The sequence below is a fragment of the Eumetopias jubatus genome, unplaced genomic scaffold (assembly GCF_037043125.1).
Source record: "Eumetopias jubatus isolate StellerSeaLion01/CBP00866 unplaced genomic scaffold, mEumJub1_p1.0 scaffold_10, whole genome shotgun sequence".
In the NCBI taxonomy this organism is placed as follows: domain Eukaryota; kingdom Metazoa; phylum Chordata; class Mammalia; order Carnivora; family Otariidae; genus Eumetopias; species Eumetopias jubatus.
This window is the reverse complement of record NW_028274816.1, coordinates 52,897,694-52,912,248: the sequence shown is the minus strand read 5'-3', so window position 1 is coordinate 52,912,248 and position 14,555 is coordinate 52,897,694. Positions and strand designations below refer to the sequence as shown.

The 14,555-nt window shown below is 42.5% G+C and overlaps 1 long non-coding RNA gene across 3 annotated transcripts in view; it reads left to right on the top strand.

The window, feature by feature from the left end:
* The window catches only part of LOC114197077 (uncharacterized), a 59,885-nt gene that overhangs the window by 40,474 nt on the left and 4,856 nt on the right, over positions 1 to 14,555 (top strand). The window contains exon 5 of one of the 3 annotated variants that reach the window (XR_015769075.1): positions 5,821 to 5,891. The exons of the other annotated variants lie outside the window; for them this stretch is intronic. This is a non-coding gene — a long non-coding RNA (uncharacterized LOC114197077). The remainder of the gene's footprint in view (positions 1 to 5,820; positions 5,892 to 14,555) is intronic. 3 annotated transcript variants of the gene reach the window in all.

The following is a 14,555-nucleotide window of genomic DNA, read 5'->3' as shown; positions in this document are numbered from 1 at the left end:
AATCTCCCAACAAACAAAAGCCCAGGACCAGATGGCTTCCCAGGGGAATTCTACCAAACATTTAAAGAAGAATTAATACCTATTCTCCTGAAACTGTTCCAAAAAATAGAAATGGAAGGAAAACTTCCAAACTCATTTTATGAGGCCACCATTACCTTGATCCCAAAACCAAAGACCCCATCCAAAAGGAGAATTACCAATATCCTTGATGAACATGGATGCAAAAATTCTCACCAAAATACTAGCCAATAGGATCCAACAGTACATTAAAAGGATTATTCACCATGACCAAGTGGGATTTATCCCTGGGCTGCAAAGTTGGTTCAACATCTGCAAATCAATCAACGTGATACAATATATTAATGAAAGAAAGAACAAGAATCATATGATCCCCTCAATAGATGCAGAAAAAGCATTTGACAAAGTACAGCATCCTTTCTTGATCAAAACTCTTCAGAGTATAGGGATAGAGGGTACATACCTCAATATCATAAAAGCCATCTATGAAAAACCTACAGTGAATATCATTCTCAGTGGGGAAGAGCTGAGAGCTTTCCCCCTAAGGTCAGGAACGTGGCAGGGATGTCCACTATCACCACTGCCATTTAGCATAATATTAGAAGTCCTAGCCACAGCGATCAGACAACAAAAAGAAATCAAAGGCATCCAAATCGGCAAAGAGGAAGTCAAACTCTCACTCTTTGCAGATGATATGATACTTTATGTGGCAAACCCAAAAGACTCCACCCCAAAACTGCTAGAACTCATACAGGAATTCATGTATGTAAAGTGGCAGGATATAAAATCAATGCACAGAAATCAGTGGCATTCCTATACACCAACAACAAGACAGAAGAGAGACAAATCAAGGAGTCTATCCCATTTACAATTGCACCCAAAACCATAAGATACCTAGGAATAAATCTAACCAAAGAGGCAAAGGATTTGTACTCAGAAAACTATAAAATACTCATGAAAGAAATTGAGGAAGACACAAAGAAATGGAAAAACGTTCCATGCTCATGGATTGGAAGAACAAATATAGTGAAGATGTCAATGCTACCTAGAGCAATCTACACATTCAATGCAATCCCCATCAAAATACCATCCACTTTTTTCAAAGAAATGGAACAAATAATCCTAAAATTTGTATGGAACCAGAAGAGACCCCGAATAGCCAGAGGAATATTGAAAAAGAAAAGCAAAGCTGGCGGCATCACAATTCTGGACTTCCAGCTCTATTACAAAGCTGTCATCATCAAGACAGTATGGTACTGGCACAAAAACAGACACATAGATCAATGGAACAGAATCGAGAGCCCAGAAATGGACCCTCAACTCTATGATCAACTAATCCTTGACAAAGCAGGAAAGAATGTCCAATGGAAGAAAGACAGTCTCTTCAACAAATGGTGTTGGGAAGATTGGACAGCCACGTGCAGAAGAATGAAACTGGACCATTTCCTTACACCACACACAAAAATAGACTCCAAATGGTTGAAAGACCTAAACGTGAGACAGGAGTCCATCAAAATCCTAAAGGAGAACACAGGCAGCAACCTCTTTGACCTCAGCCGCAGCAACTTCTTCCTAGACACATCGCCAAAGGCAAGGGAAGCCAGGTCAAAAATGAACTATTGGGATTTCATCAAGATAAAAAGCTTTTGCACAGCCAAAGAAACAGTCCATAAAACCAAAAGACAACCGACAGAATGGGAGAAAATATTTGCAAATGACATATCAGATAAAGGGCTAGTATCCAAAATCTATAAAGAACTTATCAAACTCAACACCCAAAGAACAAATAATCCAAGCAAGAAATGGGCAGAAGACATGAACAGACATTTTTCCAAAGAAGACATCCAAATGGCCAACAGACACGTGAAAAAGTGCTCCACGTCGCTCGGCATCAGGGAAATCCAAATCAAAACCTCAATGAGATACCCCCTCACACCAGTCCGAATGGCTAAAATTAACAAGTCAGGAAACGACAGATGTTGGCGGGGATGTGGAGAAAGGGGAACCCTCCTACACTGTTGGTGGGAATGCAAGCTGGTGCAACCACTCTGGAAAACAGTATGGAGGTTCCTCAAACAGTTGAAAATAGAGCTACCATACGATCCAGCAATTGCACTACTGGGTATTTACCAGAAAGATACAAATGTAGGGATCCGAAGGGGTACGTGCGCCCCGATGTTTATAGCAGCAGTGTCCACAATAGCCAAACTGTGGAAAGAGCCAAGATGTCCATCGACAGATGAATGGATAAAGAAGGTGTGGTATACATACACAATGGAATATTATGCAGCCATCAAAAGGAATGAGATCTTGCCATCTGCAACGACGTGGATGGAACTGGAGGGTGTTATGCTGAGTGAAATAAGTCAATCAGAGAAAGACATGTATCATATGACCTCACTGATATGAGGAATTCTTAATCTCAGGAAACAAACTGAGGGTCGCTGGAGTGGTTGGGGGGGAGGAATGGGGTGGCTGGGTGATAGACATTGGGGAGGGTATGTGCTATGGTGAGCGCTGTGAATTGTGCAAGACTGTTGAATCACAGATCTGTACCTCTGAAACAATGCAACATATGTTAAGAAAAAAAAAGAAGAAGATAGCAGGAGGGGAAGAATGAAGGGGGGAAATCGGAGGGGGAGACGAACCATGAGAGACAATGGACTCTGGGGAAACAAACTGAGGGTTCTAGAGGGGAGGGGGGTGGGGGGATGGGTTGGCCTGGTGATGGGTATTGAGCAGGGCACGTTCTGTGTGGAGCACTGGGTGTTATGCACAAACAATAAATCATGGAACACTACATCCAAAACTAATGATGTAATGTATGGTGATTAACATAACAATAAAAAATATAAAAAAAAGATTTTACTGATTTGAGAGAGAGAGCATGCAAGCAAGCACGAGGGACCAGGTCTCTAGTACCTACCATAGCACCTGGTAAACAGGAGGTGGTTCAGAAATGCTTCTTAGATATTTCACTCCTCTTTGTACCACCCGAGCCTAACTTGATGCCTGACCTTTGGAGGTGTTCAGTGGGCCTTGCTTGGCTCCACCACCGTGACTTGTGTAACAGCTACTGGGCACTGATTTGAAGGTAGGGTGGGTACCCTTTCTCCTGTGGTCACAAACTAGACGAAATTGCTTTCCAGGTTAGGACTGACCTTGAAGATATCTTTTGCATAGTCTTTCTCAAGATGTTTCCAAAGACATTCTCCATCTCGTGATGAGTCTTTGTTCCAAAGTGAACAGTGGCTTCCTTTAGGGCAGGAAACATATTTTTATTCATTTTTGTATTCCTATGACTTATCACAGTACATGATACATAGTGGGTGATGGTAGGTATTTGTTTCATGAATTTGAAATTCATTGTTTTGGACTTGAAATATGTTTTATGAAATATGCTGATTCCTCCTCATAAGCCTTTATTTATTTATTTATTTAGCCTTTTATATCATATTTTAATGTGCATATACTAAAATTTACGTATCTGTGTAAGAATCATTAGAAGACCAGAAGCAACAAGACAGAAGTCAAACAACCTCCCCTTGCATGTGGGTTGTATGGCAGACTATACCAAGTCATTGACAAGAACTGCAATATGCAGAATAATAAGGCCAGTCCCCTCTTGTGCCACCAAAGAGCAGCACACAAAGTAAATATGAAACACAGAAGCATAATAATTGTTGCAAGCAGTCTTGTTGTTTCAAACATTTTCTTCAGCTTCATGGGTCCCATTAAAAAGCACATCCTGGCTAATGCAGCAATATTTCCAAGGGTATAAAATGCTGCAAAAAGCTTTATGCCACCAGGAAGCCACAGCAATCCAGTTTCAAGGATAGAGAAGAAAGTGCCGCACACGAAGCATATGACAAACCACTTCAACCTGGTGTTGACCCTAAGGGATGAGGCATCCAGGACCTGTGAGGTCCGTCGTCCTGACCACTCAGGACCCACCACAGCTTCTCCGATGGCCCTGCTCCCCCACCACACTGGCAGCCCCTGGTTGCTGGCACCCTCAAAAGCCTTTTAAACCTGTAGCCTAATGGGCAACTAGGCATACTGAGGACTGGAGGAGAGGAACTCTAGGAGATGGGAGAAGTTAGCAGAATGGGAAGTAAGTTATTTCTCAGAAATATTTAAAAGCTGAATTGAAACAATTCAGAACAGTTCTAGGCCAAAAGTTGTGGGTTTCTTAGAAAGTCCTATTGGGGAGATTGGGAAGCTCTGGGTTCCCTTTACCACTTACCATTACACAGATTATTTGTTTCTCATATACTTTATTTTAATTTTTTTTTTAGATTTTATTTATTTATTTGAGAGAGAGAGAGAGCGCATGTACGAGAGGGCACAAACGGGCGAGGGATAAGCAGACTCCCTGCTGAGCAGGGTGCCCAACACGGACTCTGTCCCAGGACCCCAGGATCATGACCTGAGCCAAAGGCAGATGCTTAACTAACTGAGTCACTCAGGCGTCCCTCTCCTCAGTTATTTAAATGACAGTTAAACTAGATGACTCAGCATGTTTTCCTGATTCTTTGTCTTTCTTTTTCTTTTCTTCATTAGGAATGCCTTGCTCTTTTATGCCATTATCATCATCCTTTAATTCCCTGCTGAAATGCTACACTCTTTCCCTGAAACCCTGTGGAAGAAATAGTCTCGCCCTACCCTGAACATCTCAGTTTTTAGACCCCCTCATGGTACTTAATGTTATTACTAGAATTATATTTCGGTTATCATTCCTATTCCCACTAGAAAGAAGGGATCTAATTTAGCTATGTGTATTTCATAGCACAGGACCTTGTAAATGTTGAGTGAGCCATGTGACAGAACTGTATTACTGGTTAGTGTGATGTTTAACTTTACATGTCAACTTGACTGGGCCATGGGGTGCCCAGATATTTGGTCAAACATTATTCTGGGTGTTTTTGTATGAGATTAACATTTACATCGGTAGACTGAGTAAAGCAAATTGCCCTCCTAATGTGGGCAGACCTCATCCAATCAGTTGATGGCTTGAATAGAAGAAAAAGGTTGACCCTCCTCTGAGTAAGAAAGAATTCCTCCTGGCTGTCTGGGACATCAGCTTCTCTCTGCCTTCAGACTTGAACTGAAACATTGGCTCTTGGAGCCAAACATGGGTCTGGAGCTTGCTGGCATTCGGACTGCAACTACACCATTGGCTCCCCTGGTCTCCAGCTTGCTGACTTACCCTGCAGATCTTGGGACTTGTCAGCCTATTTCATCAAGTGAGCCAATTCCTTATAAATCTCTATCTATCTATCTGTCTATCTATCTATCTGTCTATCAGTCTATCTATCTGTCTGTCTGTGTGTCTATCTGTCTGTCTATCTATCTGTCTGTCTGTCTGATCTCTGTATCTAGATACATATCCATCCTATTGGTTCTATTTTTCTGGAGAACCCTGACTAATACACTTAGGTCCTGGATTTTATTTTATTTTTTATTTTATTTATTTGTAAAGATTTTATTATTGAGAGAGAGCGAGAGCGCACAGAGGGAGAGTGAGAGGGAGAAGCAGACTCCCTGATGAGCGGAGAGCCTGACGTGGGGCTTGATCGCACGACCCCGAGATCATGACCTGAGCCAAAGGCAGATTGAGCCACCCAGGAGCCCCTAGATCCTAGATTTTAGAAATATTCTAGAGAAAGGAAAAGAGTTTGATCTACCTTTCCTGGAATTGGATTAACATAAGGCCACTTTTAAAATGATGCTTACCTTTGATACCTTTTCATCTTCTGAATGCTTCTCATGTGAACTCTTCTCCCTTTTCCAATATTTCAGCCACATAGGACTTGGACACTTCCATCAGCGCTCCACTATAGTACCTGAATGAGGCCCACCCTGCTTCACATGTAAGGCCCAAATTTTCCTTGCTTTTGAGTCCTCTTCCCAACCCCACCCTGTCAGAGCCCCAACTCAGTGTGGTAGGTCTGAGGTAGGTGGTGGGGGAAAGCAACCTGACCATTCAAGTGATTCATGTATAGCTGAGAACTCCCTAGCCTTCTCAGAATCATTTGCTAAATGAATTGGGTGAAATATCAAGTAATTTAATAAAATGGGGTGAAGTTTTTAGGCAAAGTGGGAATGATATCTTTGAGTAACTGCCCAGTGGGCAGGCAGGACAGCCTTCTGACCGTCAGCCGTAGGGTGAGCACCTCCTATGCACTTGCTGCTTTGGCAGATTCTTCCCTTTTCTATTTCTGAAACCACAGCTTCTCTAAGAACAATAGCAAGTAAGCGCTCCCACAGAAATAGGGGTGGAGACTCTGCTGCCCGCACAAAAAAGGAGGGAGAGGAAAGGGAAACTGTGTCTCCACTGGATCTTTATAAGTTAGCAAATACTTAGGGTTTTGAAAGGCTCATTTTAGAAGAATATAGACTGTTTTAAAGATGATGAGAAAATCAGTGGTTTTATATTACGTGTGGCCATGAATGAAGACCCTGGCAGGAGAGCAGATGTCAGTGGAGCATGAGAGTCACCCTGTTCGCAAACATGTTGGTTAGTCACATCTGCACTGAAGCTGCCCTGGCTTAAAATACTTAGTGCCTTGCCTATTGTAAGACAGATCTTCTCTCCAGGTTTCCTGTAAGAAGGAAGGGGAGGATTTAGGGGAAAGATCATGATCATAATATAAAACTACAAACTCCTTGCATCTGTTTCCATATTTAAATATATTATGTCTTTCTCATATTAAAAAAAGTCCCCTGGGGTGCCTGGGTGGCAAAGTCAGTTGGGCATTTGACTCTTGGTTTCGGCTCAGGTCGTGATCTCAGGGTCATGGGATTGAACTCTGCATCAGGCTCCACGCTTGGCATGGAGTTTGCTTGAGATTCTCTCTCCCTTTCTCTCTGCCCCTCCCCAACGCGTGCGCTCGCTCTCTCTCTCTCTCAAATAAATAAATCTTAAAAAAAAAAATCTCTTTTTTGAACCCTATTCCTCTTGCTGACTTCCGCTCTAGCACTGTCTTCCTTTGTATAGACAAACTTCTTAAAAGTATTGTTTTTAACCAGTGTCTCCATTTGCTTATCTCCAATCCACTCCTCAGCATCATAGAGTTAATTCTCTTCCCACGCTGTGCAACCAGAACTCCTCTAACCCAGGTTTCTAATGGTGAAGTTATCCCCAAACAGGATAAACCCTTCTCACCTTTGTTTTACATGATGTCATAGAGCCCTTGCCCCTGTTGGCCACTGCTTCACTCAGACTGCTGCCGTGGCCCCCACTCTGGTGGCTCCCCACAAATCTGCCCATTCCTTTTCAGTTCTCTTTGCCACCTCCTCTGATCTGTCCGTCCCCTAAATGCCATTGGTGTCTAGAGGTCTGTCTTGTCCTGTGCCCTCCTCTCTTCCTGTATGTACTCACCAGGCCCTCTGTGACTTCAGTCATAATCCATCTCTCTTGAGTTGTGTATCTCCACTGTCTGTTGGGTACCTGCTTTTGAATATGTAGCATGTCCCAAACTGTCTTACCTCCAAACCTGGCTCTTTAAAAATAATAATAGTTATCATTATAGTAATAGATGTGTGCTGGTAGCCCACAGTGATCTGTGCCAGAAACCTGCTACCACCCTGCCTCTTCCCTTCGTCATTCCCTCAGCTGGTCAGTCGTCAGTCTTGACGGTGTTACCGCCTACCTATCTCTATCCTGTCTCCTCCTTTCCAACGTAACTCACACTACTAACTCAGGCCCCCATCATCTCCTTCTCTGGATCCCTGCAACATCTTCTCTCTGACTCCCTTCCTTGCCTCCAGCCTAATTAATTCTGGGTCCCCTCCCAGCCCCTTGCCCACATTGTGGCTGGAGTGGCCCTTATCAAACAAACTTCTGATCGCATCCTTTTCCATTATTAAAGTCCTTCAGTCCTTCTGTGTTGCCCTCCGGCTGCACTTTGACCTCTTCAGCATGGCTTCCAAGTTTTTTTCCTGTTAAAATTTAAAAGACCTCAGTGTACTTCCGCTTCCTCTGTCTCAGTCCTGCCCCTCACCCCAATTCTTGCACATTATGTTCCAGCCACACCAAAGTACTTTAATTCCTGAAATTCCCTGCTTCTATGAGTCTGGGCCTTTGCACTTATTCTGTCTGCCTAGAACACTCCTGTCATGCCTCTTTATTTTCCTATCAGTTTGAGTTATCTTTCAGGCTTTGGTTTGTACCTTACTTCTGTAATCTACTACACTAACACACCAACCCTGGATTATGCTCCTGAAGTTCCCAGCACTTACCCCTTTTGTAGCACTTACTATGCTCTCTTGAGACCATCTGATGAATGTACTGTAAGCACCTTGTAGGCAGAGATGATGTGTTAAATTTCTGGGGCCTAGAAAAGTACCTTCCTTTATTTTTTTTATTTTTTTTTATTTTGACAGAGGGAGACACAGCGAGAGAGGGAACACAAGCAGGGGGAGAGGGAGAGGGAGAAGCAGGCTTCCCGCCGAGCAGGGAGCCCGATGCGGGGCTCAATCCCAGGACCCTGGGATCATGACCTGAGCTGAAGGCAGACGCTTAACGACTGAGCCACCCAGGCGCCCCAGAAAAGTACCTTTCATATAATAGATGCTCAATAAATATTTGTGGTATCAACGAATGATTTCCATAGTTACTTAGGACACCTTTCTTCTTAAGTCAGTTGAACAAGTGGTATAGAGCTGGTAGGGAGAGAGCACAAATGAGGTCCAAGGCCTTGATATCAGTTTTTGTTGTTTTGTTTTAATTAAAGCAAAAGTTCAGATTTTTGCAGTGTTACAGGCTGGCTATGGGTCTTAATGGGCTTGTGGGCTAGTATAACTGAACCTAAACTCCAGCCGGCTGACACTGTCCTTTTCCAGACCTTTCAATTTCTTTTTAAGTAACAGCTTGAGATAGAATTCATATACCATACAATTCATCCATTTAAAATGTATAATTCAGTGGTTTTTAGTAAGTTCACAGAATGGCATGACAGCCATCACTGCAATGTTAGAACATTTTCATCACGCTAACAAGAAACCCCATACCCATTAGCAATCGCTCCTCATCCCCATCTCCTCTCTCCATTCCCTGGAAGCCACTAATCTTTTTGTCTCTATGAATTTGCCTGTTCAGGATATTTCATATAAATAAAATCATACAATCTGTGGTATTTGTGACTGGCTTCTTTCACTTAGCATGACGTTTTTAAGATTCATCCATGTTGTATCAGGTGTCAGTATTTTATTTTTATTTCTTTTTATTGCCAAATGATTTTCCATTACACACCCTATTTTGTTTATCCATCCATCAGTTGATGGATATTTGGGTTGTTTGCACTTTTTGACTAGCACAAATCATGCTGCTTATGAACATTTGTGTACAAGCTCTTGTGTCGACATAGTTTTTATTTCTCTTGGGTATATATCTGGGAGTGGAATTGCCGGGTCATATGGAGGACTTCAGATTTTTTGTTTTTTTAAGTAGCCTCCACACCTATCTTGGAGCTTGGATCCATGACCCTGAGATCAAGAGTCGGATGCTCTACTGATTGGGCCAGCCCGGTGGCCCAGGACTTAAGATTCTAAAGAACAGAGGGCACCTGGGTGGCTCAGATGGTTAAGCGTCTGCCTTCGGCTTAGGTCACGATCCCAGGGTCCTGGGATTGAGTCCCGCATTGGGCTCCCTATGGGAGCCTGCTTCTCCCTCTGCTTCTCTGTCTCTCATGAATAAATAAATAAAATCTTAAAAAAAAAAAGATTCTAAAGAACAGAGGTTGTAGGGGCGCATGGGTGGCTCAGTCGGTTGGGCGACCAGCTTTTGGTTTCAGTTCAGGTCATGGTCCTGGGGTCCTGGGATTCTGGGGTTGAGCCCCACGTTGGCTCCTTCCTCAGAGCAGAGTCTGCTGGTCTGCTGGAGGATTCTCTCTCCCTCTGCCCTTTACCCCCCCCCGCCCCCCCTGCCACTCATGCACATGCTCTCTCTCTTTTAAATAAATAAATCTTTAAATAAAAAGAACAGAGGTTGCTTCACAGAATAAGCTCACAAGCACACGAAGCACTAATAACTCTTGCTCTTTAATTTATTGATTTACTGGCAGGCAAGTTTTACAGCTGACTCTGAAGAATTGACATTAATCAAATTTCTCTATCTAATGTAAAGTAGCCAACGAATGTGCAAAGTCCAATTCTCCTGTGCAGGAGAATAAAGTCCTTCTTGGGTTTAAACAGAAGTGGGAGAAATTAGTGTCTGGTTCTGCCCATTTCCACTCCCACTCCACCGTACCCCTGGACCACACAGGGCTGGCTGATGGAGTCATGCAGGAAAGCTTCAACTGGGGAAGCTGGCCTAATAACTGACTTTAACTGTAATTAAATCACTGCTACCCTCTGTATTTACAGTAGGAATGTATTGTTCCTTTTGTATTACACCTCTCTTTGGCTCTTCTTTTTTCATCTCCAACATCTCTGCCACCATATACACTCCTGTCTTTCTTTTCTTCTCAACCTACTGGTAGTATCAAGTTGTTCCTTGGTCCCATTTAAGTTCAGACAATAAAGTTATGAGACTCAACATGAGTTTTAGGATTCCTTTTACAAGTATCTCATATCCAGATAAATACAGCCACCTTAAAAGTAGTTGTCCTGGAAAAAAAAATAGTTGGCCTGGGTGGCTATACATTTATTCCAAGAGTTCTTTTGTTACTCAAAACATTTTGGTATTTCACGTAGTTTCTCTCAACACCTGTCTGAACCCTACAAGAAGACCAGTTTCACTTCCTTAATAATCATACCTAGTACCGCAGGGGGCCTCCCACTTTGCTTGTATTTATTTGTCTTCCTATTCCCAGTTCCCCTTTTCCTTTCTAGCTCTAGTCCCCAGACAAGAGGAGTTCTGGATTCAAATGGGGCAAGGCTCATTGACACAGAGAGGCAGTGAAGGGAGACTGGCATGTTTCACAAGACTTTGACCTTTAAACAAAGCATGCTTAAGCAGCTCTTTTTTTTTTTTTTAAAGATTTATTTATTTATTTGAGAGAGAGAGCAGGGGGAGGGGCAGAGGGAGAGAGAAAATCTCAAGCAGATGCCCCACTGAGCACGGAGCCTGATGTGGGGCTCAATCTCAGGACCTTGAGATCATGACCTGAGCCAAAATTGGAGGCTTAACCGACTGAGCCACCCAGGCGCCCCTAAGTTGCTCTTTTTAATGTGACTTTCTTCAGTGTCCCATTTCTGCTTTGTGATCCCCCCTCGGCCTTTTTTACAGGAAAAAAAAAAACATAAAATACTGGGGCTGGGAATATGGCCTTGAATTGTTCTCTCAGAGGAAGCCTGAGGAGAATGAGTAGAGAGAGGCACGTCAGAGGGCTCCATTTCCTTCTGGTCCTGGGTAGTTAATGTTCTACCAGCAATTTCCACTCTTGGGGAGATGCTGCTCAGGGTAGAGGGCAGTTAGTACAGAGTTGTGATTCAAGGGAGACCTGCATCTGACCTTCCTGCTTTATCTCTAAAGTCTATAGCTGTGATCTTGTATCTTCTTAGTTCTTAGACTTTGGATCTTCATATTTTCTTCCTCTTTGAGTCTCTGCTCTGGGAGAAAATGAAGATGTTTATTAGGGATGGGGGGGAGGGGAACCCTGAAATTTGCAAAACAAAAATTAACATATAGCTGAACTTCCTGCCCATCATGCCTCCCTCTTCTCCCCAGCAGTTTCTGAACCTCCCAAAACCCCAGTGAGATGTTAGCTGATTGTACAAATGTATCTACAGGATTTCCTTAAGATGGGGCTATGTTTGAAGGCTTTATGTTCTGGTTACCATCTTACCTGCTTTTCCCTTTTCCAGAGGATTCTACTTCTCATGAATAGGTATGAGACCAATGGTTGAGAAATTCAGCCTCCCTTCACCCTTTAGTAATTGCAGAATAAGTGATGCAGAGGCTGTTTAGATAATATAGGTGTGGAGAGAGAGGAAAAGGAAGCACTGGAACACCTGCTGGGGGAGAGACCAGAGAGCACCATTAGTCAATGAACATCTCTGGAGCAGAGTAAGGGAGGAGGTGGAAACAAAGAAGGGAGCTCAAGGAAGCCAAATAATTGTAGGAATTGAGGGTATAATAGGGGAGTAAAGGGGGCTAGGCAAAAGCTTTTGGCAGTCCCTTCCCTAGTACCTGAAAGAGTTGCTTGATTAGTGGCTGTTATGGACTTGGCCTTAGGGTACGTTCTGGGGGTATAGAGATAAATAAGATACAGTCCTTACTTTACAAGTGTATAGTCTAGCAAAAAGAAGAAAGGAAACAAGTACAGATTAGATGAGATTTTAGGGATGCCCAGGTAGCTCAGTCGGTTAAGCGTCTGCTTTCAGCTCAGGTCCTGATCCCAGGGTCCTTGCTCAGCGGGGAGTCTGCTTGTCCCTCTCCCTCTGCCCCTCCCCCCCGCTTGTGCTCATACTCTTTTTCTCTCTCTCAGATAAATAAATAAAATCTTTAAATTGAAGTATAGGTGACATACAATACTATATTAGTTTCAGGTGTACAACATAGTGATTTGACAATTGTATACATTATGAAATGTGCATTGTAAGTGTAGTTACCATCTGTCACCATACAAAGTTATTACAATATTATTGACTATATTCCCTATGCTGTGTTTTTCATCCCTATGGCTTATTTTATAATTCGAAGTTTGTACTTAAATTTTTTTTTTTAAGAGAGAGTTCGCGCCTTTGTTTCCATGCCAATAGTGCTTTCACAAACATGGTGAACGTTACTAAACCTGGCAGACTTTCTGCAAGAAGTGTGGCAAGTACCTACTCCACAAAGTAACACGGTACAAGAAAGGCAAAGATTCTCTTTATGCTCAGGGAGAGTGACGTTATGACAGGAAGCAGAGTGGCTATGGTGGGCAGACTAAGCTGATTTTTTGGAAAAAGCCTAAAACTACAAAGAAGATTGTGCTGAGGCTTGAATGTGTTGAGCCCAATTGCAGATCTAAGAGAATGCTGGCTAGAGTTTTGAACTGGGAGGAGATAAGAGAAAGGGCCAAGTGATCCAGTTCTAAGTTTAATATTTTGTTATATTATGAAGACAATAAAATCTTGAAGTTATGTTAAAAAAAAGAGAGTGCGTGCATGTGGGAGCAGGGTAGATGGGGAGTGGGGGTGGGGGGAGGGGCAGAAGGAGAGGAGAGAAAGGATCTTAAGCAGGCTCCATGCTCAGTGCAGAGCCTGATGCCGGCTGATCTCAGGACTGGGAGATCATGACTGGGAGATGGTGACCTGAGCTGAAACCAGGAGCCAACTGCTTAACCAGCTGAGCCACCCAGGCACCCCAGGAAGTCTGTACTTCTTAATCTTTTTCACCTTTCACCCATCCCCCCTCACACCTCACCCCTCTGAAAACCACCAGCTTGTTCTTTGTATTTATGAATCTATTTCTGTTTTGTTTATTTAGATTCCACATATAAGTGAAATCATATGGTATTTGTGTTTTTCTGTCTGACTTATTTCACTTAGCATAATACCCTCTAAGTCCATCCACACTGGCAAGATTACATTCTTTTTTATGGCTGAATAATATCCTACTATGTGTGTGTGTGTGTGTGTGTGTGTGTGTGTGTGTGTGTATAACATATTTTTTTGTCCATTCATTTATCAATGGGCACTTGGATTGCTTCCATATCTTGTCTATTATGGATAATACTGCAAATAAACATAGGAGTGCATGTATCTTTTTGAATTAGTGTTTTATTTTCCTCAGGTAAATACCTCGAAGTGGAATTGCTGGGTCATATGGTATTTGTTTTTAATTTTTTGAGCAACCTCCATACTGTTTTCCATAGTGGCTATACCAATTTACATTCCCACCAACAGCTCACAAGGGCTCTATTTTTCCCATATCATTGCCAATTCTTGTTATTTCTTGTCTTTTTGATATTAGCCTTTCTGACTGGTATGAGGTGATATCTCATTGTGGTTTTGATTTGCATTTTTCTGATGATTAGTGATGCTGAACATCTTTTCATGTGACTCTTGGCCATCTGTATGTCATCCTTGGAAAATGCCTATTCAGGTCCTCTGCCCATTTTTTTTTCGAAGTCTATTTTTAATTTTCTTTTAAGTAGACCCTACACCCAACGTGGGCTCGAACTCATGACCCTGAGATCAAGAGTCACATGCTCCACTGATGGAGCCAGCCAGATGCCCCTCCTCTGCCCATTTTTTAAATTGGATTATTTGGTTTTTTGGTGTTGAGTTGTATGAGTTCTTTATATATTTTGGATATTACCCTCTTATAGGATATATCATTTGCAAATATCTTCTCCCATTCAGTATGTTGCTTTTTCATTTTGTTAATGGTTTCCTTTGCTGTGCGAAAAGTTTGATGTAGTCCCAATAGTTTATTTTTGCTTTGTTTCCCTTGCCTCAGGAGACAGATCCAGAAGAATATTGCTGAGGCCGATATCCAACAGATTACTGTCTATGTTTTCTTTTAGAGGTTTTATGGCTTCAGGTCTTAAATTTAGGTCCTTCATCCATTTTGAGTTTATTTTTGTGTATGGTTTAAGAAAGTG